Source organism: Lissotriton vulgaris, chromosome 4_1, assembly GCF_964263255.1.
Source record: "Lissotriton vulgaris chromosome 4_1, aLisVul1.2, whole genome shotgun sequence".
Taxonomy (NCBI): Eukaryota; Metazoa; Chordata; class Amphibia; order Caudata; family Salamandridae; genus Lissotriton; species Lissotriton vulgaris.
Window position 1 is genome coordinate 2,132,583,208 of NC_141691.1, and position 27,710 is coordinate 2,132,610,917.

A 27,710-nucleotide genomic window follows, 5' to 3' on the forward strand; every position below is an offset into this window, starting at 1 on the left:
AACCCCAGAAAGAATAAAAGCAATTACGCAGATGAGTGTTCCTCGTACACAGAGAGAAGTACGTGCCTTTTTAGGCATTACTTCGTACTGTAGGCAGTGGATCCCAAATTTTTCTCTTTTAGCAAAACCATTGGTAGCTTTGACTGGGAAAGGTGTTCCGAGTCCGGTGCCATGGTCCGCTGAATGTCAGGAGAGTTTTTCTGAGTTACGAAAAGCATTGTGTTCAGCTCCTGTATTGGGTACACCCGATTACAGTAAGCCATTCACGCTCTATGTTCACGAAAGAGAAGGTTGCGCGTTGAGTGTTCTGACACAGAAATTCGGTGATAAACAACGCCCTTGTGCGTATTTTTCATCAACATTAGATCCGGTAGCTAGAGCGTTACCTAGTTGTTTGAGAGCTACAGCGGCAGCTGCAGCTTCCATTCGACAATCTGCTGGTTTGGTGATGAATAACATGCTAGTGGTCATGGTTCCTCATGCTGTGGATACGCTCATGAACAGAACCAAGACACAACACCTTACCAGTGCTAGATTATCTGGCTACGAGTTGACACTGCTAGCAAGTCATATTCAAATCAAAAGATGCAATGTATTGAATCCAGCAACATTGTTGCCGACTAATCAAGAGTCGAGTGATTCCGAGCCCCATGATTGTTGTTTCAGAACTGAGGAAGAGACAAAAGGACGAATTGATTTAAAAGACACTCCGTTATCAGATCCAGATGGCACGTTGTATGTGGATGGGTCATGTTTTAAACTGGAGAATGGTGATGTGACCGCTGCTTATGCAGTAACGACTTTGAGTACGATTGTGGAGACTGCGAGAGTGAGTCAGAATTCTGCCCAAGCTGCAGAATTAATCGCTCTAACAAGAGCGTGTGTTTTAGCTAAGGGAAAGAGAGTGAATGTGTTCACAGATAGTCAGTACGCATTTGGCGTGGCCCATAGTTTTGGCCGTTTGTGGAAAGAAAGAGGTTTCATTACGTCCCATGGGACTAAGATTCAACATGGTCAGCTAGTTAACGACTTGTTGGAATCTCTAACCTTGCCGATTGAAGTTGCAATTGTGAAATGCAGTGCTCATAAAGCAATCACGGATGATATTGGTCGTGGGAATGCTTTTGCTGATGAGACTGCTAAACAGACAGCTAGAGATATGATGAGTAGAATGTATGTTGCTACGTCTGCTAGATGGATTTCCGAGTCTGGAATGTGTGAGGATACAGTGGAAAGTGTGAAAGAGATCCAGAAAGAGGCAACTGAGGAGGAAAAGCGTGCATGGAAAGAAAGTACGGGTAAGTTGGATTCGAGTGGGTGTTGGATCGATTTGTCGGCACAACAGCGTTGGATGTTGCCTGATGCGTATGTGCTCGCTGTGGTGACAATGGCACATGGAGTAGCGCACATAAGTTCTAAAGGAACTTGGAAGTTTGGAAGAATGATGGAATTAGTAAATGTGCAGAGAGAGTGGTGAAAAATTGTATGGTATGCCTGATGCATAATCCTGGCAAGGGAACCTCTACACCTGCTGGTCATTTCGCTCCTCCTTCCTGCCCCTTTGAAGTAATTCAGCTAGATTTCATACACATGGATCGTTGTAACAATCTAAAATACGTCCTGGTGGTAGTCTGTGCATTTTCCAGATGGATCGAAGCATATCCACTGAAGGACAATACTGCCCTATCAACTGCCAAAATTCTTCTCAAAGAATATTTCCCTAGATACCGAATGCCACGGATTGTATGGTCAGATAACGGAAGTGAGTTTATAGGGAAAGTTATGCAGAGTGTGTGTGTCGGTTTAGGCATAAAACAAAAGTTCCACAGTGCAAACCATCCCCAGTCTGCTGGTTTAGTTGAGGGCTACAACGGCACCCCCAAACTAAAACTAGCTAAAATACAGGCATCCACGGGTTTATCCTGGCCAGACGCACTATCCTTGGCTTTGTTATCCACGAGAGCGACTGTGCATTCTAGAGTAGGGCTTAGTCCATATGAAATTGTCTTTGGCCGTCCTGCTAATATTTGGGGAGTGCCAAGGCCAAAGGAATTTTGTTCTCTGGAATATCCAATGTTGATTGACTACCTTTACGACTTGACTGCTAAATTGAGTCTTATTCACCAACAGGTTTTCGACGCATTGCCAAAACCTCCGGAGAGTCCAGGGCATCAGCTGAAACCAGGTGACCACGTTGTGGTACGAAATTTTGCGAGGACGAAGAACCTTCAGCCCAGATTTGTTGGCCCCTTCCAGGTGTTATTGGCGACGAGAACTGCTGTTCGTGTGGCTGGTCGCAAGCATTGGATCCATGCAACACACGTCAAACGTGTGCCCTTGCCACTTCCTTATGACAACTGGGTGAAGAAGGGAATTGGTGCCTCTGAATTCGAGCAAACACCCAAGTTCGTTCCTTTCAGCGATGCCGAATTGATAACTGACACTTCGAACTCTGACTCTCCTCCTGAAACTACTCCTTTGAACTCTGAACATTTGACCTCTGCATCAGAAGAAACTCTGCCATCTGCGAACCTGAACACTGCAATATCCACTAATGATACACTGTTTCCTGATCAAACAGTTCCTGCAAAACTAAGATACAACTTACGATCTCGTAATATGGACAAATAAAGCAGGAAACTGCCTATTGTGATATTTGAATTTTTGAAACTTTTGCCATCAGCCAGGAAGTTTGCTATTGTTCTATTGTTTTTAAAAATTGCCTTGCCGTCTGGGTAGCCGTAGGGTCGTGGCTGTGTGCCTAGTTGAATCTGCAGGGATCAGACACAAGGTCGATCTTTCTGTTGGTTCTGGGAACTCCCAGGGCTGATAGAGGCATTTTCATCTACGTACACATCATCAGTGGTCGCGAGCGGATTGTAGAAGATGGAGCTTCCTGCGCTGCAACGAGAAAATGTGATTTATGTTCGCAGAAACAGACTTTACAGAATTCTTCACAGCAAATGTTTTCTGATGCAATGTGCTATTACAGTTTTAATTGTTTTAATAACGTTGGTGGGTGAAATCGTTTTTGGAATAAATTTAATCTTTGTGCCAGTAACTACAGTACCTCCCCTTGATCCTGCTATCTCTACTGTTTCTTCTATACACTCTTTTCACTCATTTCCTGAACATGAGCAAGCTCGACGCTCAGAATTTATCAATAACACTTTCGTACAGCTCTTGCACCAACACCAACTGGTAGTTAACACTACAGACTGCTGGGTGTGTGGCTTGATACCCCACACTATGGATAAAGGCATTCCCTATCTGGTTTTGCCTTTTAGCTATAATGGATCATTTCAGGCCTTTCAAACCATCTTTGCTTATGCCCTTGAAACCTATCCTCCACGTCCACCACGTTCCACTAAATACAACCTTGCCAACAAAGCTTTAGTCCAGGGAATTATTGACATGATCAAGGACGTCAATAATACTCCATCTTACCCTAGAGACGAATTACGAGTATATTTGAGTTGGAATTCTTCAGAGTATCGCCTTAGTTTGGGAGAAAGCAAGCGTAAAAGCTCCACTCCAATCTGGGTCGTACCTCACCGAGGTCAGGTCTGTTTGCAAGGTAATGGGAGAAATCCGAGAGCTCAGCTAGGGAGGAGTGAGTGCGTTGAGACTTATGTGTTTCCGTCTAACTTTTCCCCCGCTTTTCTTACTGCTAGGGGTACCTACTTCATCTGTCAAGACAGAGCGTATACATGGTTGCCTGCTGACTTTTCAGGGTCATGTTATATTGCTCGATTGTTGCCTCCGACATACACTGCTTCATCTGATTATCACAAGACCAGAGTAGCAAGGGGTGTTTTCAGTAAGGAAGACACCGCTGGTCAGGAAGCTGGAGACTTCTTCAAAGGTTTCCTTCCGTTCTGGGGGCCTATGGCCTATAGTAGAAACATACGTCAGCTAACACGGGTAGTTGAATCTACTATTACCGAAACTGCTGGTGCCCTTAGCAATTTGACAGCTGAGCTTCAGGCGGATAGACTCATGACGTTGCAGAACCGTATGGTCCTAGACGTAATACTTGCAGATCGAGGTGGAGTATGCAGAATGATCCAATCGAGCTGCTGTGTCTTTATTCCCAATAATGCTCCAACAATTTATGAGGCAATCTCTAAGCTACACAAGATTTCCGACTCTATACACGTAGACAAGGGAAACTGGTCCTTCTTGGAGTGGTTTTGGACTCTGATATCAGCGTGGGGATGGAAGGTTCTGATGGTCATTGGTGTCATCTTAGTATTTCTATTCTCATGCTTTCTGATTATCCAGTGTGGTCCCGCTTTGTGTAGTCTCTGTGCTACAACCTGTTTTAGAAAATCACCTGCGTTTGGAGAAAAGGCACGAGAAAGGATGATGATACAACAGCATGTCACTGACCTGATGAGCATAGAACTAGATTCTGACATAGACTGAGAAATTGCCTATGTAAGGGCAAAAGGAGGGCCTGAGGTTCCGTGACGATTTGAACCCGTGTTTTCAATATTGTCGGAAATACATAATATTGGTATCAGCGAACCGCAAATGATCCATTTAGCATATCCTGGTGTTTTCGCTATGCTACGAGCAAGAGTACTCCTGCTACAAACACATTTCCGATCTACCCATGGCATCCATCTTAGAACATGGCAGCCATTTTGTGTTTCTTGCCCTCACATACGCAATAACCTCTGATTTCTCCATTTCGATTAAGGACACGTAGGCTTAGCCAGAGATTCACCTCTCTAGTGACACCTGCACCTTAGAACAGAACATGCTGTAGCTGCATGACTCGACAAAGGCTGCCTCCTCTGCCCGAGGCCAGTCCTGCTATACTGGTTCTTGTGTTCGTTGGCCTGATCACGATTAGGCAGCCGAGGCTGGTAACCTTGCCCATTTACAACCTACAAACATCCCTTATCCTGCTTTTCTATCTTCTGCACCTGGCTCTGCTCCTTTCCTTCTGGGCCTTTATTAGGGGGAGGTAACGAAATTTACGATGAGGCGGTCCGGGTCTTGAATGAAAAGTTGACATGAGATTATGATGGAAAAGTGGGAACCCCTCGTTCGTAATGTTTTGACATCAGATATTGTCGACGATTCCTGTGCAACGCCAAATATTTATTGTTTAGGACACAAAGGTTTGGGAATGTATTACATGTAAAGAATTTGCCTCAAGCTCAAATTTTAGTATATAAGGAGCAACCCTCTTTGTACAAATTGAACAGTCTCCTAGACTCTGCCCGTGTGTAGATTCTGTGATTTCTGTGTCCCTGCAGTAATAAACCTTTGGTCTTTGACGCCACCATCGAGAAGCCCGTGTTTCTGTTTATTTGTGCACCGAGACAGGTGGAACTCCGGGGTCTTCGGGTGTTATCCCTGACACCTCTGGACGGAACCAAAAAAAGTCCAGAACTCCAGCAGAGAGGCCGTCCCGGCAACCCCCGCCAGCAACACCCCGCCCCCGGCCGGTCGGGGAAACCCCCCGATGCGCCCAGGGTTCCGAGCCAACGTTACTTGCCACCGGTGGCAGCGAATCAGCCACTATGCCAGCGACCCGAGCTGCCCGAAGAACCAGACTCCCGTGCCCCGCCAGGTCGCTGCCGCCGCCCTAGGAGAGGAGCAAACCTCCGAAGAGTATGAAGAGTACGAGCAGGAACAGCCCGAGCGGGAACCTGCCGCCATGATCCTGGCTTGCCTAGGGGAAAGGGACATGATCCCACGGGCTCCCCTACCCGCGAACACCAGAAAATACAGCCAGTGGGTGAACATAAATGAGCGCAAGGCCGAAGCCCTGCGCGACACCGGGGCCAGTGTGACGGCAGTCCGCTGTCACCTGGTGACCCCGGAACAAATCCTGCCAAACGTTCTGTGCCCCGTCCGAACCGCCGACAATTCAGAGAGCCTGTGTCGGATGGCCTGCGTCCCCTTCGAATAGGGAGGAGTGTCCGGTATGCTAAAAGTGACTGTCCACGATGATGCCCCAGTGGACTGCCTCCTGGGAAACGACCTCGAGAGTTCCCCGTGGGCAGTCGTTGAGAGAAGAGAGCACCTGGGGATGTTGGGCCTCCCGGACTGGGCGTGCGTAACAACCCGGTCCATGGCCGCCCGCGCCATCCCCAGACCCGAAGAACCCGAATGGCCAGCACCTCCTCCCCCGATCACCCCAGAGGAAGACACCCTCCGTACTGATCCCCCAGAGCAACCCCAAGATGGGCCCACTCAGCTCCAAGATCTTCCAGAACTGGCCCAGTGGCGTCTAAAAGGGGGACCCACCCAGGAACAATTCCACCAGGAGCAGAAGACCTGTCCCTCCCTCGAGGGACTCCGACAGCAAGCACTCGCCCAGAGCGTGGGAGACACCGCAGGGGCCCACTGGATCTATTGGGACAATGACCTACTATACAGCGAGCAAAGAATTGCAGAGTTGGGGGCCAGTCGGGTGTTGGTGGTGCCCCTCCGCTTCAGAGACTTCCTTTTGAACTTGGCACACGATGTCCCCCTTGCTGGGCACTTGGGGCAAGACAAAACTTACAACCGCCTGGTAACACACTTTTACTGGCCCAAAATGCGAAATGACGTCTCCAACCACTGCCGGGCCTGCCCCACCTGCCAGGCCAGCGGGAAGAGCGGCCGAAAAATAAAAGCACCCTTGCAACCATTCCCCGTCGTCACCACCCCGTTCGAACGGGTGGGAATAGACATTGTGGGGCCCCTGAACCCCCAAACAGCACAAGGGCATTGATTCATCCTGGTCCTGGTGGACCACGCCACCCGCTATCCCGAGGCCATTCCTCTTCGGACCGTAACAGCACCTGTGGTAGGCTGAGCCCTAATGGGGATCTTCTCTCGAGTAGGATTCCCCCGGGAAGTCGTCAGCGACAGAGGCACGAACTTTATCTCCAAGTATATGAAATCTCTCTGGCAGCAGTGCGGGGTTACCTACCGGTTCACGACCCCATATCACCCGCAAGGAAACGGACTGGTCAAGCGGTTTAACCGCACTCTCAAGGGGATGATCATGGGCCTGGAGGAGCCCCTACGGCGCCAATGGGACGTGCTGCTCCCGTGCCTCCTCTTCGCCTACCGAGAGGTCCCCCAGAAATCCCTCGGTTTCAGCCCCTTCGAGCTCCTGTACGGAAACCCTGTCCGGGGGCCCCTCAGCCTGGTCAAAGAAGAGTGGGAAATGGCCCCCCAGAAGACCCCTCCAGACGTATTTAAGTACCTCCTGACCCTCCGCAACCAGACCCGGCGATTCAGGGAACTCGCTAAAGCCAATCTCGAGGCCAGTCAGGAGGACATGAAGAAATGGTACGATCAACACGCCTCCTCCATCGAGTTCGAGCCTGGTCAACAGGTATGGGTGATGTCTCCCATCGAGCCTTGTGCCTTGCAGGACAAATGGACAGGACCCTTCAAGGTGGTTGAGCGCAAGGGCCCTGTCACCTATCTAATCGACATGGAATCCCCCCGGAACCCCCTCCGGGTCCTTCACGCCAACAGACTCAAACCACACTTCGTACGCTCGGAGCTCAGCCTACTGATGGCCACAGATAGTGGGGCAGAGGAAGATTCCGAGCCCCTCCCTGACCTACTGAGGACCCGTGAGAAAGATGGCTCGTTGGACGGGGTCCGACTCTCCGATGCCCTGACCCCAGAGCAGCGCCAAGATGTTAGACGGACCGGGAGGGTCGGCCGAGGACAAGGGGAGAGGTCTCCAGGGAGAGCCGTCTCCAGCGATCGTACAGACGAGTAACTTTCCCCCCACAGACGTACACCACACAAAGATAAGGTTTAACGTTCTTTATAAGCAATCTTTAAGTACGGTGGAATGGTACAAGGAGGTCTGGACTCAGGGGTCCCCTCGATTCTAGTCTCTTGGATGGGAAGGGGGTAGCGGGACAGTCTTGTTACCAATCTGGTAGATGCGATGGTATGATGAATAGCTCACAATCCTCGAGCTCGGCGTTCTAGATGGACGGGCCACGGCAGCGCCGGCAGGTCCCGAGATGATTGTAGGTAGCGAAGGTCCGCGGCTGCGCCAGCAAGTCCCTGTGAAGGCGGTAGTTACAACGGTCCGCGGCAGCGCCAGCAGGTCCCGACGAGGATGAAGGATGCAGAAGGTGGCGGCAATGCCAGCAGGCAAGACGATAGTTCGCAAGGCCAGGCTACGGCAGCGCCAGTAGTCCGTCAAGGATGAGTTTTTCACGGTGTCTCTCGACTCCAGGATACAACTGCCTTCCTGCTCTGGGGCTGCCCTAGTTATAGGTCTGGCGCCCTTTGATGTCCGGACCCTCGCACTTGGAGGTCGGGGAGTTCCGGGATGAGGGAGTCCAGATACCCAGCAGGGGGGTGGAGCCAGCGCCCGGGGGAGCTGGGGGGCGATCGGCACCTGGCGGGGGAGAGCCATCGACACTTCTTTCTCCCATTGACCTGCCAAGTGGTCCGTTCACCTCCTGGGTGGATGGTGGTGCCGGGATGTCGGGGCCTGGCCAGGCCCAGGGTTAGGGTCGATCTGAGGCCAAGCGGCCTCGTGGTGCAGCGTCCAAGATGGCGGCCGGGCCGGGCGAGGGCCGGTAGTGGTTCGGCCCCATGATACAGAGATGTCCGGGGGCAGGAGTCCCGTATGAGACGGGGTGCGGGGTGCTTCTGTGGGTAACACCTGGAGGGCCGGGGCTCGGGCCCTGTCATGCGGGGAGGGAGCAAGCCCTTCATGTGGCCTGTCCAACATGCGTCCCCCCCAGCTGAATGCGGGGAGAGTCACCCATCCTCTTGGGGACTCTCCTCGTCGAGGCGGAAAAAGCGTGACAGGCCATCTGCGTTGGCGTGGTCTTGGCCAGGTCGATGTTCCACAGTGAAGTCCATCCCCTGCAGGGAGATGGACCAACGCAATAGTTTGGGGTTTTCCCCCCGCATCTGCATTAGCCACTGCAGGGGCCGATGATCTGTCTGCACCCGGAAGTGGGTACCGAAGAGATAGGGCTGGAGCTTTTTGAGGGCCCATACCACTGCGAAGGCCTCCCTCTCGATGGTGCTCCAGCGCTGTTCTCGGGCCAGGAGACGTCTGCTGATGAAGGCCACTGGTTGGTCAAGTCCTTCGGGGTTCAACTGGGAGAGGACCGCCCCAATGCCATGGTCGGAGGCATCCGTTTGCATGATGAATTCCCGACTGTAGTCGGGGGCCTGGAGCACAGGGGCAGTGCACATGGCGGCCTTCAGCTTCTCAAAGGCCGCTTGACAGTCTGGGGTCCAGTTGACCTGCTTCGGGTGGTTTTTGGATGTGAGTTCCGTGAGGGGCCTCACAATGCTGCCATAGTCCCTCACGAACCGCCGGTAGTAGCCGGTGAGCCCCAAGAAGGCTCGGACCTCGGTCTGCATGACGGGAGGCTTCCAGGACTGGATGGCAGCGATCTTGAGTTGAAGAGGGGCCACCAGACCGCTTCCCACCTGGTGTCCGAGATAGGTCACGGACCCCTGACCAATTTGGCACTTGATGGCCTTGATTGTGAGGCCGGCCCGTTGGAGGGCCTGCAGGACCTCTCGGAGGTGGTGGAGGTGGTCGGACCAGTGGCGGCTGTACACAGCGATATCGTCCAGGTAGGCGGCGCTGAACTCCTCGAGCCCCGCCAAGACCTGGTTCACCAGTCGCTGAAAAGTAGCTGGAGCATTCTTCATGCCGAACGGCATGACTTTGAAGTGGTAGTGGCCATCGGGAGTGGAATAGGGGGATCGTTCTTGAGCCCGGGGTGTGAGACCGATCTGCCAGTAGCCCGCCGTCAGGTCGAAGATGCTGAGGTAGCGGGCAGCCCCCATGCGGTCGATCAGTTCATCTGCTCGGGGATGGGATGAGCGTCGGTTCTGGTGACAGCGTTCAAGCCCCGATAGTCGACGCAGAATCGGAGCTCAGGGGTGGTGCCGGGGGCAGCAGCTTTGGGGACCAGCACGACCGGGCTGGCCCAGGGGCTGTCCGAAGGCTCGATGACCCCGATCGTGAGCATCTTTGACACCTCCTCTTGGATGCAGGCCCGTACCCGATCTGGTACGCGGTACGCCCGATGTCTGATAGGGGGACTGTCCCCAGTGTCCACGTCATGCAAGCACCAGGGGGTGACCCCTGGAGTGAGGGAAAACAGGGTCGCAAACTGCAGCAGGAGGTCCCGGCAGCCTTGGCGCTGTTCCGGGGTGAGGGCATCTGAGAGTCGGACCCCGTCCACGGAACCATCTTTCTCCCGGGTCTTTAGGAGATCAGGGAGAGGCTCGGAGTCTTCTTCCGCTCCGCTGTCTGTAGCCATCAGGAGGCTGAGCTCTGAGCGCACAAAGTGGGGTTTGAGTCTATTGGGGTGGAGGACCCGGAGGGGGTTCCGGGAGATTCCATATCGATGAGATAGGTGACGGGGCTCTTGCGCTCGACCACTTTGAAGGGCCCCGTCCACTTGTCCTGCAAGGCACATGGTTCGGTGGGGGACACCACCCACACTTTTTGGCCAGGTTCGAATTCGATGGAGGAGGCATTTTGATCGTACCATTTTTTCATGTCCTCCTGACTGGCTTCCAGGTTCGCTTTCGCCATTTCTCTGAATCGCCTGGTCTGATTGCGTAGGGTCAGGAGGTACTTGAAGACATCTGGAGGGGTCTTTAGGGGGGCCATCTCCCAACCTTCTTTGACTAGGCTGAGGGGCCCTCGCACAGGGTGTCCGTACAAGAGTTCGAACGGGCTGAAGCCGAGGGACTTCTGGGGGACTTCTCGATATGCGAAGAGGAGGCACGGCAGTAGCACATCCCACTGGCGACGGAGGGGCTCTTCCAACCCCCCAATCATCCCTTTGAGCGTGCGGTTGAACCGCTCGACTACTCCGTTTCCTTGAGGGTGATAGGGGGTCGTGAATCGGTAGGTGACCCCGCACTGTTGCCAGAGGGACTTCATATATTTTGAAATAAAGTTTGTGCCTCTGTCGCTGACGACTTCTCGGGGAAAGCCCACCCGGGAGAAGATCCCCATTAAGGCCCGCCCGACCACCGGGGCTGTTACAGTTCGCAGGGGAACAGCCTCGGGGTAGCGGGTGGCGTGGTCCACCAGTACCAGGATGAACCGATGTCCTTGTGCTGTACGGGGGTCCAGGGGCCCCACAATGTCTATTCCCACCCTCTCGAACGGGGTGGTGACAACTGGGAAGGGTTGCAGAGGTGCTTTAAGTTTGCGGCCGCTCTTCCCGCTGGCCTGGCACGTGGGGCAGGACCGGCAGTGGTTGAGGACGTCGTTTCTCATCTTGGGCCAGAAAAAGTGGGTCACCAGGCGACTGTAGGTTTTGTCTTGACCCAGGTGTCCAGCCAGGGGGACATCGTGGGCCAAATTTAACAAGAAGTCTCTAAAACGGAGGGGCACCACCAGCACTCGACTGGCCCCTAACTCCGCGATCCTCTGTTCACTGTACAACAGGTCGTTGTCCCAATAGATCCAATGGGTTCCGGTGGTGTCCCCTGCGCTCTGGGCGAGGGCTTGCTGGCGGAGTCCCTCGAGGGAGGGACAGGTCTTCTGCTCTTGACGGAACTGTTCCTGGGTGGGTCCCCCCTCTTGACGCCACTGAGCCAGGTCGGGAAGGTCCTGGGGCTGAGCGAGCCCTTCGGGAGTTTGCGTTGGGGGGTCGGTGTGGTCGGTGTCCTCTACTGGAGCGATCGGGGGAGGAGGTGCTGGCCATTCGGGTTCTTCTGGTCGGGGGATGGTACGGGCGGCCATGGACCGGGTGGTTACACACGCCCAGTCCGGGAGGCCCAACATCCCCAGGTGCTCTCTTCTTTCTACGGCGGCCCATGGGGAACTCTCAAGATCATTCCCCAGGAGACAGTCCACGGGGGCATCATCTCGGACCGTCACCTTCAACATGCCGGAGACTCCTCCCCATTCGAAGGGATGCAGGCCATCCGACATAGACTCTCCGAATTGTCGGCTGAACGGACGGGGCAGAGAATGTTCGGCAGGATCTGTTCTGGGGTCACCAGGTGACAGCGGACGGCCGTCACACTGGCCCCTGTGTCACGTAGTGCTTCGGCCCTGCGCCCATTAATGTTCACCCACTGACTATATTTCCTGGTGTTGGCGGGTAGGGGAGCCCGCGGGACCATGTCTCTTCCCCCTAGGCACGCTAGAACCATGGCGGCCGGTTCCCACTCTTGTTGTTCTTGTTCGCACTCTTCCTGTTCTTCGGAGATTTGTTCTCCCCCCAGGGCGGCGGCAGCTACCTGGCGGGGTCTCGGAGTCTGGTTCTGTGGACAGTTCGGGTCATTGGCGTAGTGGCCGACTCGCTGGCATCGGTGACACGTGACATTGGCTCGGAACCCCGGGCGCACCGGGGGGTTGCCCCGGTTGGCCGGGGGCGGGGTGCTGGCAGCGGGAGCGGCGGGGACGGTGTCTCTTCCTCATCCCTGGCCTCCTCCTCCTCCTCGGGGACGGTGCTGACCTTGGTTGCTCCGGTTCTGTTCGTGTGGCCCACTCCGGCCTACTCGAGTGCTCTCCCACCGGTCAGCCTCGGCGGCGAGCTGCCGTGGGTCAGTCAATTTACTGTCGAGGAGGTGCTGCCTGAGGTCGACGAAGCAGTTGTTAGAGAGGTGCTCCCACATCATGAGATTAAAAAGTTGCTCGTAGGTCGTTACATGGCTTCCCTTGATCCAACCCTCGAAGGCTCGGCTGAAATAGTTTACATATTCCACCCAAGTTGTACCCGGGATCCGGGTGCAGTCTCGGAACCTCTGGCGGTACATTTCGGGTGTGAGCCCATATCGGGTGACGAGGGCCGCCTTCATGTGGTCATAGGAGGTCATCAGATGGTCTGGGAGCTGTAACAGGGCATTGCGGCCTTCATTGACGAACCTCCCCCATAGACCGGCTCCCCAGTCACGTCGATCGATCCGGTGGGAGGTCATGGCGATCTCGTAGGCCTTGAACCACTGTTCTATGTCGTCATCTCGGAAATACTCTCGAACGACATCCTTGGGGATGTGTACTTTCTTTTCTGTCGCTCCTGGGGTGCGCGGTTGCTCGGGCACCCCCAGTTCTTTGTTCTGCTTCCGTAGGTTTATTTCTGCTAGTTGGCGCTCGTGTTCGTACGCTAATCTCTTTTCTTCGAGCTCTCTCTGCCTCTGCTTTTCTTCCCGTTCTTCTCGGAGCCCCAGATGTTCTAGGTTCAGTTTTTGGTCGGCTAATTTGAGTTCACCGTCCATTTTGAGTCGGGCCATTTCTAACTCATGTAGTCTGCTTTTTTCTCTCTCTTGGATCTCTTCCTGCGAGAGACCCGTTCTTTGCTCCTCGGGAGCCGTGGTGTTCCTCTCTGATGCTGCAACGTTTTGGTCCGGGGGTCTGACGGCCCCGGTTTCTGCCCATGACTCAAGTCAAGTCAAGTCAAAACCACTTTATTCGATTTAATTAAAAATCATAAAAGCATTCTACAATCACATCACAAAAAGGGGCAGAACAAATTCATAAGCAAATACAAAAGCATCAATCAGTAATAATTTCATAAAAATACATGATATGAGGAAACAACAATAATAATTAATTAATATACATTATAAAAGTACATCGTAAAAGAGAAAATACTCAATAAAATAGACATTTAAAATGAGAACAACATCCATTTCATTTATCTTCACAAGACACTAGTATTTACATCTTTAAGTCTTTTCCTCCTGATCCTAACCGCAGCAACAAGATAATTGGCCACGCTAAACATGGCCAACGTAGAATCCATTAATTGGAGGTACAGGAGAGCAGGTTTTGCCTGAAGAAAAGCTTTCTCCTTCAATAATGGTACAAGGTATTTCTGTCTGGGCTCAATGAAGAAATTACAGAATAGCATAAAGTGCATATTATTTTGAGCAGAAAAACTATCACAATTACAGACAGGGGCATCCTCCTCCTTAAACCAACCGTGACTGTCACACAAAACTGTATAAATCTGGTTAAACCGAAGTTTAACCAGGAGCCACCTATGAAAGGGGATAGTGACGATAGTAAGGTACGGTTGGATGGTAAGACGCGTAATGGTCAGATAATGGGCTCTGACCGTGGGCTTGAGTAGTTGGCATTCTTCCCTCTCCACGTTTTTCCTAGTTATAAAATTGGCCTTCACCCAAACTAAATCTGATTTCTTAAGACCCTGAGGGGTAAGAAAAATATCAGGGCGACCCAGATCCAAAGAGCACTTCTTTATATGTGAAAGCCAATTAATGTTTTTATAATTATCCAGTTTTAAACAGTCCGCCAGTATTTTATGATTAAGACCCAAGTTTTTATTGGTCCAAAGCCTTATCCATAGCAAGATAGGAGCCATAAGAAGGGTATCCGATATATATCCAAGCCCAACTTCCTGGTGGACTGAGAACGTGGCTGTAGATTGGGGAAGCCCTAAGGTGGAACGCAGGAATTTATTTTCTTCCCTTTGAATTGATTCACTATTTACATAGCCCCACAGACCCGAGCCGTACCTGGCTATTGCCACTGATTTTGCCCTGTACAAGTTAAGTAAGGCACCTGTTGGCTTCAGTTCCCGCCCAGTCTCCTAGCAAAACTTAGGATAGCAGTGGCTGAGCTTCTGACCGCTTTAGTTTTAGCTACAATTTGCGGAGCCCAACTCCCCTTGGTGTCAAAAATTACACCCAGGTATGTAAAAATTTTAACATTAGTGATCACGTCACCATTACAATAAAACTGTCTGGGGTTGTTTTTACCAGCCCCAAAAGCCATGACGTGTGATTTGGAGTTGTTTATCACTAGATCTAATGATAGCATAAAATCATTAAAAGCATTTAAAAGTTTTTGTAGACCTATGGGAGTCCGAGCTATTAAAGCGGCATCATCCGCGTACAGGAGAACCGGAATACGAGTTTCCCCTGCACGCGGAGTATCCAAGGTCGCAGATAAAAGAGTTTCCTCAAGTGAGTTTATATACAAGGTGAATAGCATGGGCGCAAGAATGCAGCCCTGCCGCACTCCCCTGCTAGATTTGAACCAGGCGGTACGATTACCTTCCTGGTCCATTCTGATTGAAGCTTTCAGATCTTTGTGTAATTCTGCCAAGAAATATAAAAGGGGGGGGTCCAGACCCAGCTTTAACAACATGGTCCACAGCCGAGCTCTATTCACCAAATCGAAAGCTGTGGACAGGTCCATAAAAGCAACAAAAATTGACCCTTTTTTAACAGTTGTGTATTTCGAAATTAACAAATGAAGATTTAGGCATTGGTCCTCAGTCCCCCTCCCAGCACGGAACCCATATTGGGCATCTACTAGAATATTATTATCTGTGGACCAGGTGTTAATTCTAGCAAGCAGGACTTTGCCCAAAATCTTCATTGAAGAATCCAATAACGAAATTGGTCGAAAACACTTTGGGTCGCTTCTTAGGCCCTTTTTAAAAATAGGTACAATAATGGCACATGACCATGATTTTGGCAACCCCCCCTCATACACACAATTAAAAACGTTAGCTAAAATCTCAGCCCACAACTCTGAGTTAAGTTTGTATAGGTCCGGGGGAACCCCATCCGGGCCCGGGGCTTTATTTGCAGCTGAGCCTAAAATTGCCAGCTCTACTTCTGATTTGGAGAAATCTAAATTAATAGGAGAAGCAGGGGAGTAAGGTATTTTAAACACCTCAGCAATTTCATTGGAACCATATATATTGGAGAAATGATTAATCCAATCAGCTTCAGATATATTAATTTCAAGGTCCAAATTATTTGTGTGAGAGAACAAGGGATTATTAATTATAGCCCAAAATTTGGAGCTATGTTTAAGGGTTATGGGGTCCATCAAAGAGTCCCAGGCTTCATCTTTGATGGCTTTTTTTCGAAGTTTGACTGCCAAAGCGTATTGTCTTCTTAGGTCTGCCACCAAAGTCCTGTCTCTAGGCGATTGTTTAAGACCTTTCAGCAGAGCTGCGTGAGCCTGTGAGCAAGAGTGGTCAAACCATCTACACACTGGGACCGAACCCCTCCCTGGTTTGGCTCTAAGCTCTTTATCCACTCTAGCACAAATAGCTTCAAAGGCACTCACAACTTCCCCTCCCCTCATCTCTCTATTCCTACATATCCCAAATTCAACTCCCATATCCTGCACAATACGACCATGAAAATCCTCTGGGCAGACTTTGCACCATTTGAGGCGTCTGCCTTGGTCTTTACTCCTCACGTCCCTTATAGAGGTAGCCCTTACTACTCCTTTATACAAACCAGAGAGAGTATCCAGAACCAATAACACAGGGTTGTGGTCACTAAATCCACTAGCAATTGCATTATAAAACAATACATAACGAAGGAGCCCTGGGGACATAAAAAAGTAGTCTATAATCGATTCACTGCCCCTTGCGTTGTACGTGACCACACGGTTTGTTGTATCTGAGAACCCTGGTTCATATAGATCATTTGATGAGAGCAAGTTTTCCATCGCCACACCCTTAGAACTATGTTCAAAGTGTGGCGGTGAAGTGTAATCAGGACCGTTTTCATCAATAATCTGGCAATGGGACTCACACAAATGAACATTAAAATCACCCATCATTATACACTGGACAAAAGTGGTTTGTTTTGACATGTATTTAGTTAAAAAGTCTGAAAGACCATCTAAAACAAAATTTGGGGGTCCCCCCTGCATGGAGTTATAACAGTTTATTAATACAATCTTATTCTTATCTGCCAAACAAATTTCCAACAGCTGAAAATAGTGAGAAGAGCTAGGGATTTCTCTAACATTACCTGCAATTTTAACTGAAACAAGGAATAGCAAACCCCCTCTGTCCCTACCCGATGTGGAACTCAGGGCATCAACAAAGAAAGAAATATATCCTTCTACCCAGAAACCTTTATCTTTCGTCCAAGTTTCTTGTAATGCGACAATATCATGGTTCTTCACTGATTGTAACCAAATAAAGTCATCTTGTTTTGCCCGTAGGCCCGCGATATTCCATGATACTAACCGTATGTGCCCTTCCCCTAACTGTAATGGGTCATTAGTAACAGATTCGACTCTAACAACAGGTAGGGCCACATCAGTATTGACTGGGAGTTGGCAAATCAGGTTATCCTGTTCGGGTACAGGTGCTAGTCATTCAATGTCTACTCTATCAGCTAATGCTGAAAACATGTTTGACAATGGTAGATTGTTAGAGAGTGTATTCCTTACAACATTTACTACACCATTAGCTTTAGTTGGCTTAGTCATCCATACATTGAAAGGCATGGGTGAGATAAGATTGTCCTCTGCCCAAGTGTTATCAATAGACTGTAACTTGATGTTCTCATTTACGACTAACCTATGTGGACGGGGATAAAAGAAACCCAGAGGCATCGCCCGAACCCCTTTACTTACGGGATCCAGAGGGGAGTCATCCCAGAAAAGTCGACTCGCGACATTCTTAGATTTAAAATTTACAATGACGCAGTCTCCAGAAACCTCTTTCTTACTTTTACCCACCCAGTTTACCCGTCTACTTGTTACAATATTATCTGCGATGTTACTTTCTCCCGTGCAGTTGGCATTACACCATTTTTTAACGTGCCTAAGCAGAGACTCGTGTTGTTCTATCGCTCCGTCTTCAAGTTTAGGCACGTTAACCAGAATTGCGACAAAGGGTGTTGCATCCGGAGGTAAATTTATTGGAGGTACCCTTTTTTCCGGGGCCCCCCACTGGCCTCTAGGCCTTGTGGAGCAACTAGCACCGGGGCCAACCTCTGTCGTGGGGATGTATATTCCATTGTCTACTTTCCCTTTTGGTGGCACAGGTAAAAGAGGGATATTAACTGGTCTAGTTACAGGTGGGTCACCAACTTTAGGGGTAGTGACCTGTACAACTGAGGGACATGGAGCCAAAGGCATAGAGAATGCAGGGGCCCGAGTATTAAGAACATCATTTATACGATCACATTTTGACATAATGTTCTTAACACAGTCCTTCAGAGTTTCATTAATATCCGAGGCAATCTGGATTAAAGCAGTCTCAAGTCTATCTGTAAACAGTTTTTCCAATAAGGCCATAATGACTTCCTCCGTCAGAAGGGCTGGCTGGGTAGAACCATCCATAGTAAAAGCCGCCCTTCCAGCATCCCCGGGGTTCAAAGGGGAGTTAGGTATCACAATTTCAGGTATGGTCGGGCATGGAAGAACTGTAGCAGGAAGTGACAAAGTGGGTCTACAAGCCTCAATAATGACCCGAGGCTCCAGTGGTGTACAAATTATGGGGGAGGCGTAAGAAGTATCAACAGTCCCAGGACTAGGAGCAAGGCCCAGTTCACGCTCGGACTCAGCAATCTGAGATGATAGTTCCTCCACCTTAGTAGTTAGATATGTAAGTATACTTGTAGTATACTTCGGCACCTTCGCTTTAGCTTCATCCGCCGCTGGTGTTGCCAATTTGCGCTTACCCATTGTGGAAGATGTTAAGGACGTGGCCCGTCCCGTCCCTGGTCGTCCTTGGACGGCCTTAGACGGCCCGCCCTCTGCCCGGGCTCCGCCCGGCGTCGCCCGCGCGCGTCCGCGACGCGGAGGTCGAGGCTCCGCTTTGTAGCGCCTCCGGGCGCGAAAACAGCGGTGGCAGGAAGTCCGCGCAAAGCCCACTGGGAGCTGTAGTCTCTAGCCGCTCCTGGATGTCGATGGCGGCGAGACTCACAGCGTTGGCAACCCAGGGGCTGAGGCAGAGTGCTGGCGTGCTGGCGTGTCCACAGGTAGGCAATGAGCGCTGTGTGCGCTGCTCGTGACCCCCGCTCCACCGAGGTCGAGGCTCCGCTTTGTAGCGCCTCCGGGCGCGAAAACAGCGGTGGCAGGAAGTCCGCGCAAAGCCCACTGGGAGCTGTAGTCTCTAGCCGCTCCTGGATGTCGATGGCGGCGAGACTCACAGCGTTGGCAACCCAGGGGCTGAGGCAGAGTGCTGGCGTGCTGGCGTGTCCACAGGTAGGCAATGAGCGCTGTGTGCGCTGCTCGTGACCCCCGCTCCACCGAGGTCGAGGCTCCGCTTTGTAGCGCCTCCGGGCGCGAAAACAGCGGTGGCAGGAAGTCCGCGCAAAGCCCACTGGGAGCTGTAGTCTCTAGCCGCTCCTGGATGTCGATGGCGGCGAGACTCACAGCGTTGGCAACCCAGGGGCTGAGGCAGAGTGCTGGCGTGCTGGCGTGTCCACAGGTAGGCAATGAGCGCTGTGTGCGCTGCTCGTGACCCCCCATGACTCAATGGCGTGTTTGAAATCGTCTTTAGTACTCAGACCGGTGGTAGCAATGCCTAGTTCAATGCAGAATTGTTTCAATTCACGATGGCTGTACTCTTCCAATTTCTCCATCTGGAATTTCTCGGTGGATCCGCTCTCTTTGGTTGTCATTGTGGTTTCGTCGTGGGGTGAGCTACTCTCTGTACGATTACGCGTTGATTCGGATCGCGCCGCTGGCCACCAATGTTAGACGGACCGGGAGGGTCGGCCGAGGACAAGGGGAGAGGTCTCCAGGGAGAGCCGTCTCCAGCGATCGTACAGTCGAGTAACTTTCCCCCCACAGACGTACACCACACAAAGATAAGGTTTAACGTTCTTTATAAGCAATCTCAGGGGTCCCCTCGATTCTAGTCTCTTGGATGGGAAGGGGGTAGCGGGACAGTCTTGTTACCAATCTGGTAGATGCGATGGTATGATGAATAGCTCACAATCCTCGAGCTCGGCGTTCTAGATGGACGGGCCGCGGCAGCGCCGGCAGGTCCCGAGATGATTGTAGGTAGCGACGGTCCGCGGCGGCGCCAGCAGGTCCCGGGGAAGGTGGTAGTTACAACGGTCCGCGGCAGCGCCAGCAGGTCCCGACGAGGATGAAGGATGCAGAAGGTGGCGGCAACGCCAGCAGGCAAGACGATAGTTCGCAAGGCCGGGCTACGGCAGCGCCAGTAGTCCGTCAAGGATGAGTTCTTCACGGTGTCTCTCGACTCCAGGATACAACTGCCTTCCTGCTCTGGGGCTGCCCTAGTTATAGGTCTGGCGCCCTTTGATGTCCGGACCCTCGCACTTGGAGGTCGGGGAGGTCCGGGATGAGGGAGTCCAGACACCCAGCAGGGGGGTGGAGCCAGCGCCCGGGGGAGCTGGGGGGCGATCGGCACCTGGCGGGGGAGAGCCATCGACACTTCTTTCTCCCATTGACCTGCCAAGTGGTCCGTTCACCTCCTGGGTGGATGGTGGTGCTGGGATGTCGGGGGCTGGCCAGGCCCAGGGTTAGGGTCGATCTGAGGCCACGCGGCCTCGTGGTGCAGTGTCCAAGATGGCGGCCGGGCGAGGGCCGGTAGTGGTTCGGCCCCATGATACAGAGATGTCCGGGGGCAGGAGTCCCGTATGAGACGGGGTGCGGGGTGCTTCTGTGGGTAACACCTGGAGGGCCGGGGCTCGGGCCCTGTCATGCGGGGAGGGAGCAAGCCCTTCATGTGGCCTGTCCAACACAAGACTGTCGGGCTCTCCTGCTGCAATTTGCAAACCTGTTCTCCCTCACCCCCGGGGTCACCCCCTGGTGCCTTCACGACGTGGACACTGGGGACAGTCCCCCTATCAGACACCGGGCATACCGGGTGCCAGATCGGGTGCGCGCCTGCATCCAAGACAAAGTCTCCAAAATGCTCACACTCGGAGTCATCGAACCATCCGACAGCCCCTGGGCCAGCCCAGTCGTACTGGTCCCCAAAGCTGCTGCCCCGGGCTCCACCCCCGAGCTCCGATTCTGCGTCGACTATCGGGGCATGAACGCTGTCACCCGAACCGACGCTCACCCCATTCCCCGAGCAGATGAACTGGTTGACCGCATGGGGGCTGCCCGCTACCTGAGCATCTTTGATCTGACAGCGGGCTACTGGCAGATCGGCCTCACCCCCAGAGCCCAAGAACGATCCGCCTTCTCTACCCCGGATGGTCACTACCATTTCAAAGTGATGCCCTTCGGCATGAAAAACGCTCCCGCCACTTTCCAACGACTTGTGAACCAGGTATTGGCGGGCCTCGAAGAATTCAGCGCCGCCTACCTGGACGATATCGCTGTGTACAGCCGCCACTGGACAGACCACCTTCACCACCTCCGAGAGGTCCTGCACGCCCTCCAACAGGCCGGCCTCACCATCAAGGCCAGCAAGTGCCAAATTGGCCAGGGGTCCGTGACCTACCTCGGGCACCAAGTGGGGAGCGGTCTGGTGGCCCCTCTCCAGCTCAAGATCGCTGCCATCCAGTCCTGGCAGCCACCCGTCACCCAAACCGAGGTCCGAGCCTTCTTGGGGCTCACCGGATACTACAGGCGGTTTGTGAAGGACTATGGCAGCATTGTGGGGCCCCTCACGGAACTCACATCCAAGAAACACCCCAAAACAGTCCACTGGACCCCAGACTGTCAAGCGGCCTTCGAGAAGCTGAAGGCCGCCATGTGCACTGCCCCTGTGCTCCAGGCCCCCGACTACAGCCGTGAGTTCATCGTCCAGACAGGCGCCTCCGACCACGGCATTGGGGCAGTCCTCTCACAACTAAACCCCGAGGGAGTCGACCAGCCAGTGGCCTTCATCAGCCGACGCCTGCTGGCCCGAGAGCAGCGCTGGAGCACCATCGAACGGGAGGCCTTTGCAGTAGTGTGGGCCCTCAAGAAGCTCCGGCCCTACCTCTTCGGTACCCACTTCCGGGTACAAACAGATCATCGACCCCTGCAATGGTTGATGCAGATGCGGGGGGAGAATCCCAAACTGTTGCGATGGTCCATCTCCCTGCAGGGGATGGACTTCACTGTGGAGCATCGTCCAGGCCAGGACCACGCCAACGCGGACGGCCTGTCACGCTTTTTCCGCCTCGACGAGGAGAGTCCCCAAGAGGATGGGTGACTCTCCCCGCCTTCAGCTGGAGGGGACGCATGTTGGACAGGCCTTGTGAAGGGCTCGCTCCCTCACCGCATGACAGAGCCCAGACACCGGCTCTCCCGGTGCCACCAGAAGAACAACCCCGACGACCCACAGAAGCAACCCGCAACCCGGCCCCTACGGGACGCCTGCTCCCGGACATCTCTGTATCACTGGCCCGGGCCACCGTCAGCACCATTGCCCGGCCCAGCCGCCATCTTGAACACTGCACCACGAGGCCGCGTGGCCTCAGCTCGACCCCGACCCTGGGCCTGGCCAGGCCCGACATCCCGGCACCACCATCCACCCAGGATGTGAACGGACCACTTGGTAGGCCAATGGGGGAGAGGAGTGTCGATGGCTCTCCCCCGCCAGATGCCGATCGCCCCAGCCTCCCCGGGCGCTGGCTCCACCCCCCTGCTGGGTGTCTGGACTCCCTCATCCCGGACCTCCCGACCTCCAAGAGCGAGGGTCCGGACATCAAAGGAGGCCAGACCTATAACTGGGGCAGCTCCAGAGCAGGAAGGCAGTTGTATCCTGGAGTCGAGAGACACCTTGAAGAACTCATCCTTGACGGACTGCTGGCGCTGCCGCAGCCCTGCCTTGTGAATCATCGTCCTGCCTGCTGGCGCTGCCGCGGCCCTCCGCAACCTACATCCTCGTCGGGACCTGCTGCCGCTGCCGCGGCCCACTGCAACCTACATCCTCGTCGGGACCTGCTGGCGCTGCCGCGGCCCACTGCAACCTACATCCTCGTCGGGACCTGCTGGTGCTGCCACGGCCCACCGCAACCTACATCCTCGTCGGGACCTGCTGGCGCTGCCGCGGCCCACTGCAACCTACATCCTCGTCGGGACCTGCTGTCGCTGCCGCGGCCCACTGCAACCTACATCCTCGTCGGGACCTGCTGTCGCTGCCGCGGCCCACTGCAATCTACGGCCTCCTAGGGACCTGCTGGCGCTTCCGCGGCCCTTCCTTGTGTGAACTACCATCCGAGCCACTGGTGCTGCTGCGGCCCAACCTCCCAGAACTTCGAGCTCGAGGATTGTGAGCTATCCACCCTACTACCTGTACCGGACCGGTACTAAGACTGTCCCGCTACCCCTTTCCCTTCCAGAGACTAGAATTGAGAGGACCCTCGTGTCCCGATCTCACTGTACCGAGCTACTTTGCTTCAAGAACTGCATATAAAAAGCGTTAACCTTATCCTTGTGTGGGGTCCATCTGTGGGGGGGAAGTTACTTGTCTGTACGATCGCTGGAGACGGCCCTCCCCGGAGGCCTCTCCCCTTGTCCTCGGCCGACCCTCCAGGTCCCCGTCTAACAAAAGTCATACATTCACCCCAGCACAGAGATCTGGTTCTAAATCCATAGTTTTTTGCTAAGGGGTGGGTGGACGATGAATCTGAACGAACCACTCTAGAGCAGAGATCTTCAATCTGTGGGGCGCGACACCATCTCAGGGGGGGCGCGCACTCCACACTAAGATCTTCATTTTGTTGGGGTTTTGCTATTTCGAGTCGCAAGCCTTCACCCATTTCAGATGGAATTTTTTTAGGTTTCGCCTGGTCGAAAGCTGTGCACTGCGCAGCTTTTCGGCGCAGGCGAAATCTTATGTCTATAGTATGTGTGTTCATGTCCCGCCCCTCTGTTTCATTGGCTAGCTCCATAAATGGAGGCTAGCCATTGGAACAGAGATATGTCCATCAATGCCGGAGCAGATTCGTGGGCGTTCCCGAGAATTTTAGGCTTTTGCCCAAGTCATGCGGCTGTGGCCGTGTTTTAAAAAAAAATTAAGCTTTGTTTTCGCCATTTCGGAAGTGTCCTTTGCAGGGGTGGGTTGCGTGATGTCCCGCTGTCCGTTCCCGCCCCCCTCCCGCTGTCCGTGTGCCTGATATGAGATATTCATTCACCTTTGGCGTGTTGTCTCTCTTGAGTCTTGAAGAAAGGATTGGAAGTCGATCATCTGGCCTCGTGATCGAGAGCCTGAATGCAAATGTTACCGCCACAGCTGCTATGATGTATTGCTTTTTGTTATGAGATGACAGAGATATCGATTCCCCGGGCTTGTCAGCGATTTGTCCCATTAGATGCAAATCCACAGTGATGGTATCCTCTCCAGCTCACAACAACACAGCAAGTAGTCAGTTTTTTTTTTTCAGTTCAAAAGCTTTATTCGAAATGTTAAAAACAATTCATAAAAGCATACATACAATCAGCAAAGCAGAAAGACTAATTCTTGTTACAAAAACAGTATAAAAAATCCATGTATATGCTAAAATTGGAACGACATGTGGGAATTATGTATTCAATAATAAATAGAGCATAACCTCGAACAGAACCGTTGTATCATCAATATAACGTTACTTATTCTAGCGTAATGTCCCGTCTGGATTTCAATATTGCTCTTAAATACATCATTACAGTATTAATTGTATAGTAATCTTCCAGGGATCGCAATTTATTATAGGCTTCTCTCGATTTTCTTATGCCCCACTTTAACAAAAGGGGCCGTAATATTTGTCGCCTTGGAAGTGCGTATAAAGTGCAATATAAAGTGCAGTGAATATTGGATTAGACTGACAGCTTATCACAGGGGCAAATTAGTTTAGCTTTGGACCAGTCGTTACACCTTGGAAGAGAAATTAGTCTGAAAAATGTTTCAAATCGGAAAGATGTTAATATTCTACGATAAAAAAAGGGTTGGTCAACAGTAAGGTACAACTGGATGTTTCTATGTAGTGTCACTTCATCGTGATTTCTGACTGACATCTTGACCCTTTGGATATTCCATCTGTTTGATTCACAATGTTCAGTCAGTATTTTCTTTAGCGCGGATCTGGAGATAGAGTCCATGGTGGCTGGGTTAGAGAAATATTCTGGACAACCGATCTCAAAGCACAGACTCTTAACATGATTAAGCCACATGATGTTTTTTACCCCGCAGCACTGCAGGCAGTCCTCTGCTACCGCTCTGTTGAGATTTGTGGCAGGGTTGGTCCAGATGTTATGCCACAATAAGATTGGTATTTACAACAAGGGGTGGTGAGGGACAGAGTCTCTGAATGAAGCAGAAAACTCTCACCCAGTCAAGAGATCAGGGCTAGATCCAACACCGTTTTTTAGCTCACTGCACCATCCCAGTTTCAGAACCTGGCTGTATGCAAATTAGTCTGTTCCTGTCCCAGTGCATGATGGGAACAGGACAAACCAAACTACAAAAGCCAATTCTTACACTGGGAAGGAAACAAACTCCCGGGGACCGGTTTCTGGCATTACAGCCGTCTTCGGCCCGGTTTGCTTGAATCCTGATGGTGCAATGAGCAAGGGACTCATGTCTGAGTATACCCTTCCACGCTTAGGGTGGACAAAAATATTTACAACAAGGGGTGGTGAGGGACAGAGTCTCTGAATGAAGCAGAAAACTCTCACCCAGTCAAGAGATCAGGGCTAGATCCAACACCGTTTTTTAGCTCACTGCACCATCCCAGTTTCAGAACCTGGCTGTATGCAAATTAGTCTGTTCCTGTCCCAGTGCATGATGGGAACAGGACAAACCAAACTACAAAAGCCAATTCTTACACTGGGAAGGAAACAAGCTCCCGGGGACCGGTTTCTGGCATTACAGCCGTCTTCGGCCCGGTTTGCTTGAATCCTGATGGTGCAATGAGCAAGGGACTCATGTCTGAGTATACCCTTCCACGCTTAGGGTGGACAAAAATATTTACAACAAGGGGTGGTGAGGGACAGAGTCTCTGAATGAAGCAGAAAACTCTCACCCAGTCAAGAGATCAGGGCTAGATCCAACACCGTTTTTTAGCTCACTGCACCATCCCAGTTTCAGAACCTGGCTGTATGCAAATTAGTCTGTTCCTGTCCCAGTGCATGATGGGAACAGGACAAACCAAACTACAAAAGCCAATTCTTACACTGGGAAGGAAACAAGCTCCCGGGGACCGGTTTCTGGCATTACAGCCGTCTTCGGCCCGGTTTGCTTGAATCCTGATGGTGCAATGAGCAAGGGACTCATGTCTGAGTATACCCTTCCACGCTTAGGGTGGACAAAAATATTTACAACAAGGGGTGGTGAGGGACAGAGTCTCTGAATGAAGCAGAAAACTCTCACCCAGTCAAGAGATCAGGGCTAGATCCAACACCGTTTTTTAGCTCACTGCACCATCCCAGTTTCAGAACCTGGCTGTATGCAAATTAGTCTGTTCCTGTCCCAGTGCATGATGGGAACAGGACAAACCAAACTACAAAAGCCAATTCTTACACTGGGAAGGAAACAAGCTCCCGGGGACCGGTTTCTGGCATTACAGCCGTCTTCGGCCCGGTTTGCTTGAATCCTGATGGTGCAATGAGCAAGGGACTCATGTCTGAGTATACCCTTCCACGCTTAGGGTGGACAAAAATATTTACAACAAGGGGTGGTGAGGGACAGAGTCTCTGAATGAAGCAGAAAACTCTCACCCAGTCAAGAGATCAGGGCTAGATCCAACACCGTTTTTTAGCTCACTGCACCATCCCAGTTTCAGAACCTGGCTGTATGCAAATTAGTCTGTTCCTGTCCCAGTGCATGATGGGAACAGGACAAACCAAACTACAAAAGCCAATTCTTACACTGGGAAGGAAACAAGCTCCCGGGGACCGGTTTCTGGCATTACAGCCGTCTTCGGCCCGGTTTGCTTGAATCCTGATGGTGCAATGAGCAAGGGACTCATGTCTGAGTATACCCTTCCACGCTTAGGGTGGACAAAAATATTTACAACAAGGGGTGGTGAGGGACAGAGTCTCTGAATGAAGCAGAAAACTCTCACCCAGTCAAGAGATCAGGGCTAGATCCAATACCGTTTTTTAGCTCACTGCACCATCCCAGTTTCAGAACCTGGCTGTATGCAAATTAGTCTGTTCCTGTCCCAGTGCATGATGGGAACAGGACAAAACTGGGATGGTGCAGTGAGCTAAAAAACGGTGTTGGATCTAGCCCTGATCTCTTGACTGGGTGAGAGTATTCTGTTTAATTCAGAGACTCTGTCCCTCACCACCCCTTGTTGTAAATATTTTTGTCCACCCTAAGCGTGGAAGGGTATGCTCAGATGTGAGTCCCTTGCTCATTGCACCATCAGGATTCAAGCAAGCCGGGCCGAAGAGGCTGAAATGCCAGAAACCGGTCCCCGGTAGCTTGTTTCCTTCCCAGTGTAAGAATTGGCTTTTGTAGTTTGGTTTGCCCTGTTCCCATCATGCACTGGGACAGGAACAGACTAATTTGCATACAGCCAGGTTCTGAAACTGGGATGGTGCAGTGAGCTAAAAAACGGTGTTGGATCTAGCCCTGATCTCTTGACTGGGTGAGAGTATTCTGTTTAATTCAGAGACTCTGTCCCTCACCACCCCTTGTTGTAAATATTTTTGTCCACCCTAAGCGTGGAAGGGTATGCTCAGATGTGAGTCCCTTGCTCATTGCACCATCAGGATTCAAGCAAGCCGGGCCGAAGAGGCTGAAATGCCAGAAACCGGTCCCCGGTAGCTTGTTTCCTTCCCAGTGTAAGAATTGGCTTTTGTAGTTTGGTTTGCCCTGTTCCCATCATGCACTGGGACAGGAACAGACTAATTTGCATACAGCCAGGTTCTGAAACTGGGATGGTGCAGTGAGCTAAAAAACGGTGTTGGATCTAGCCCTGATCTCTTGACTGGGTGAGAGTATTCTGTTTAATTCAGAGACTCTGTCCCTCACCACCCCTTGTTGTAAATATTTTTGTCCACCCTAAGCGTGGAAGGGTATGCTCAGATGTGAGTCCCTTGCTCATTGCACCATCAGGATTCAAGCAAGCCGGGCCGAAGAGGC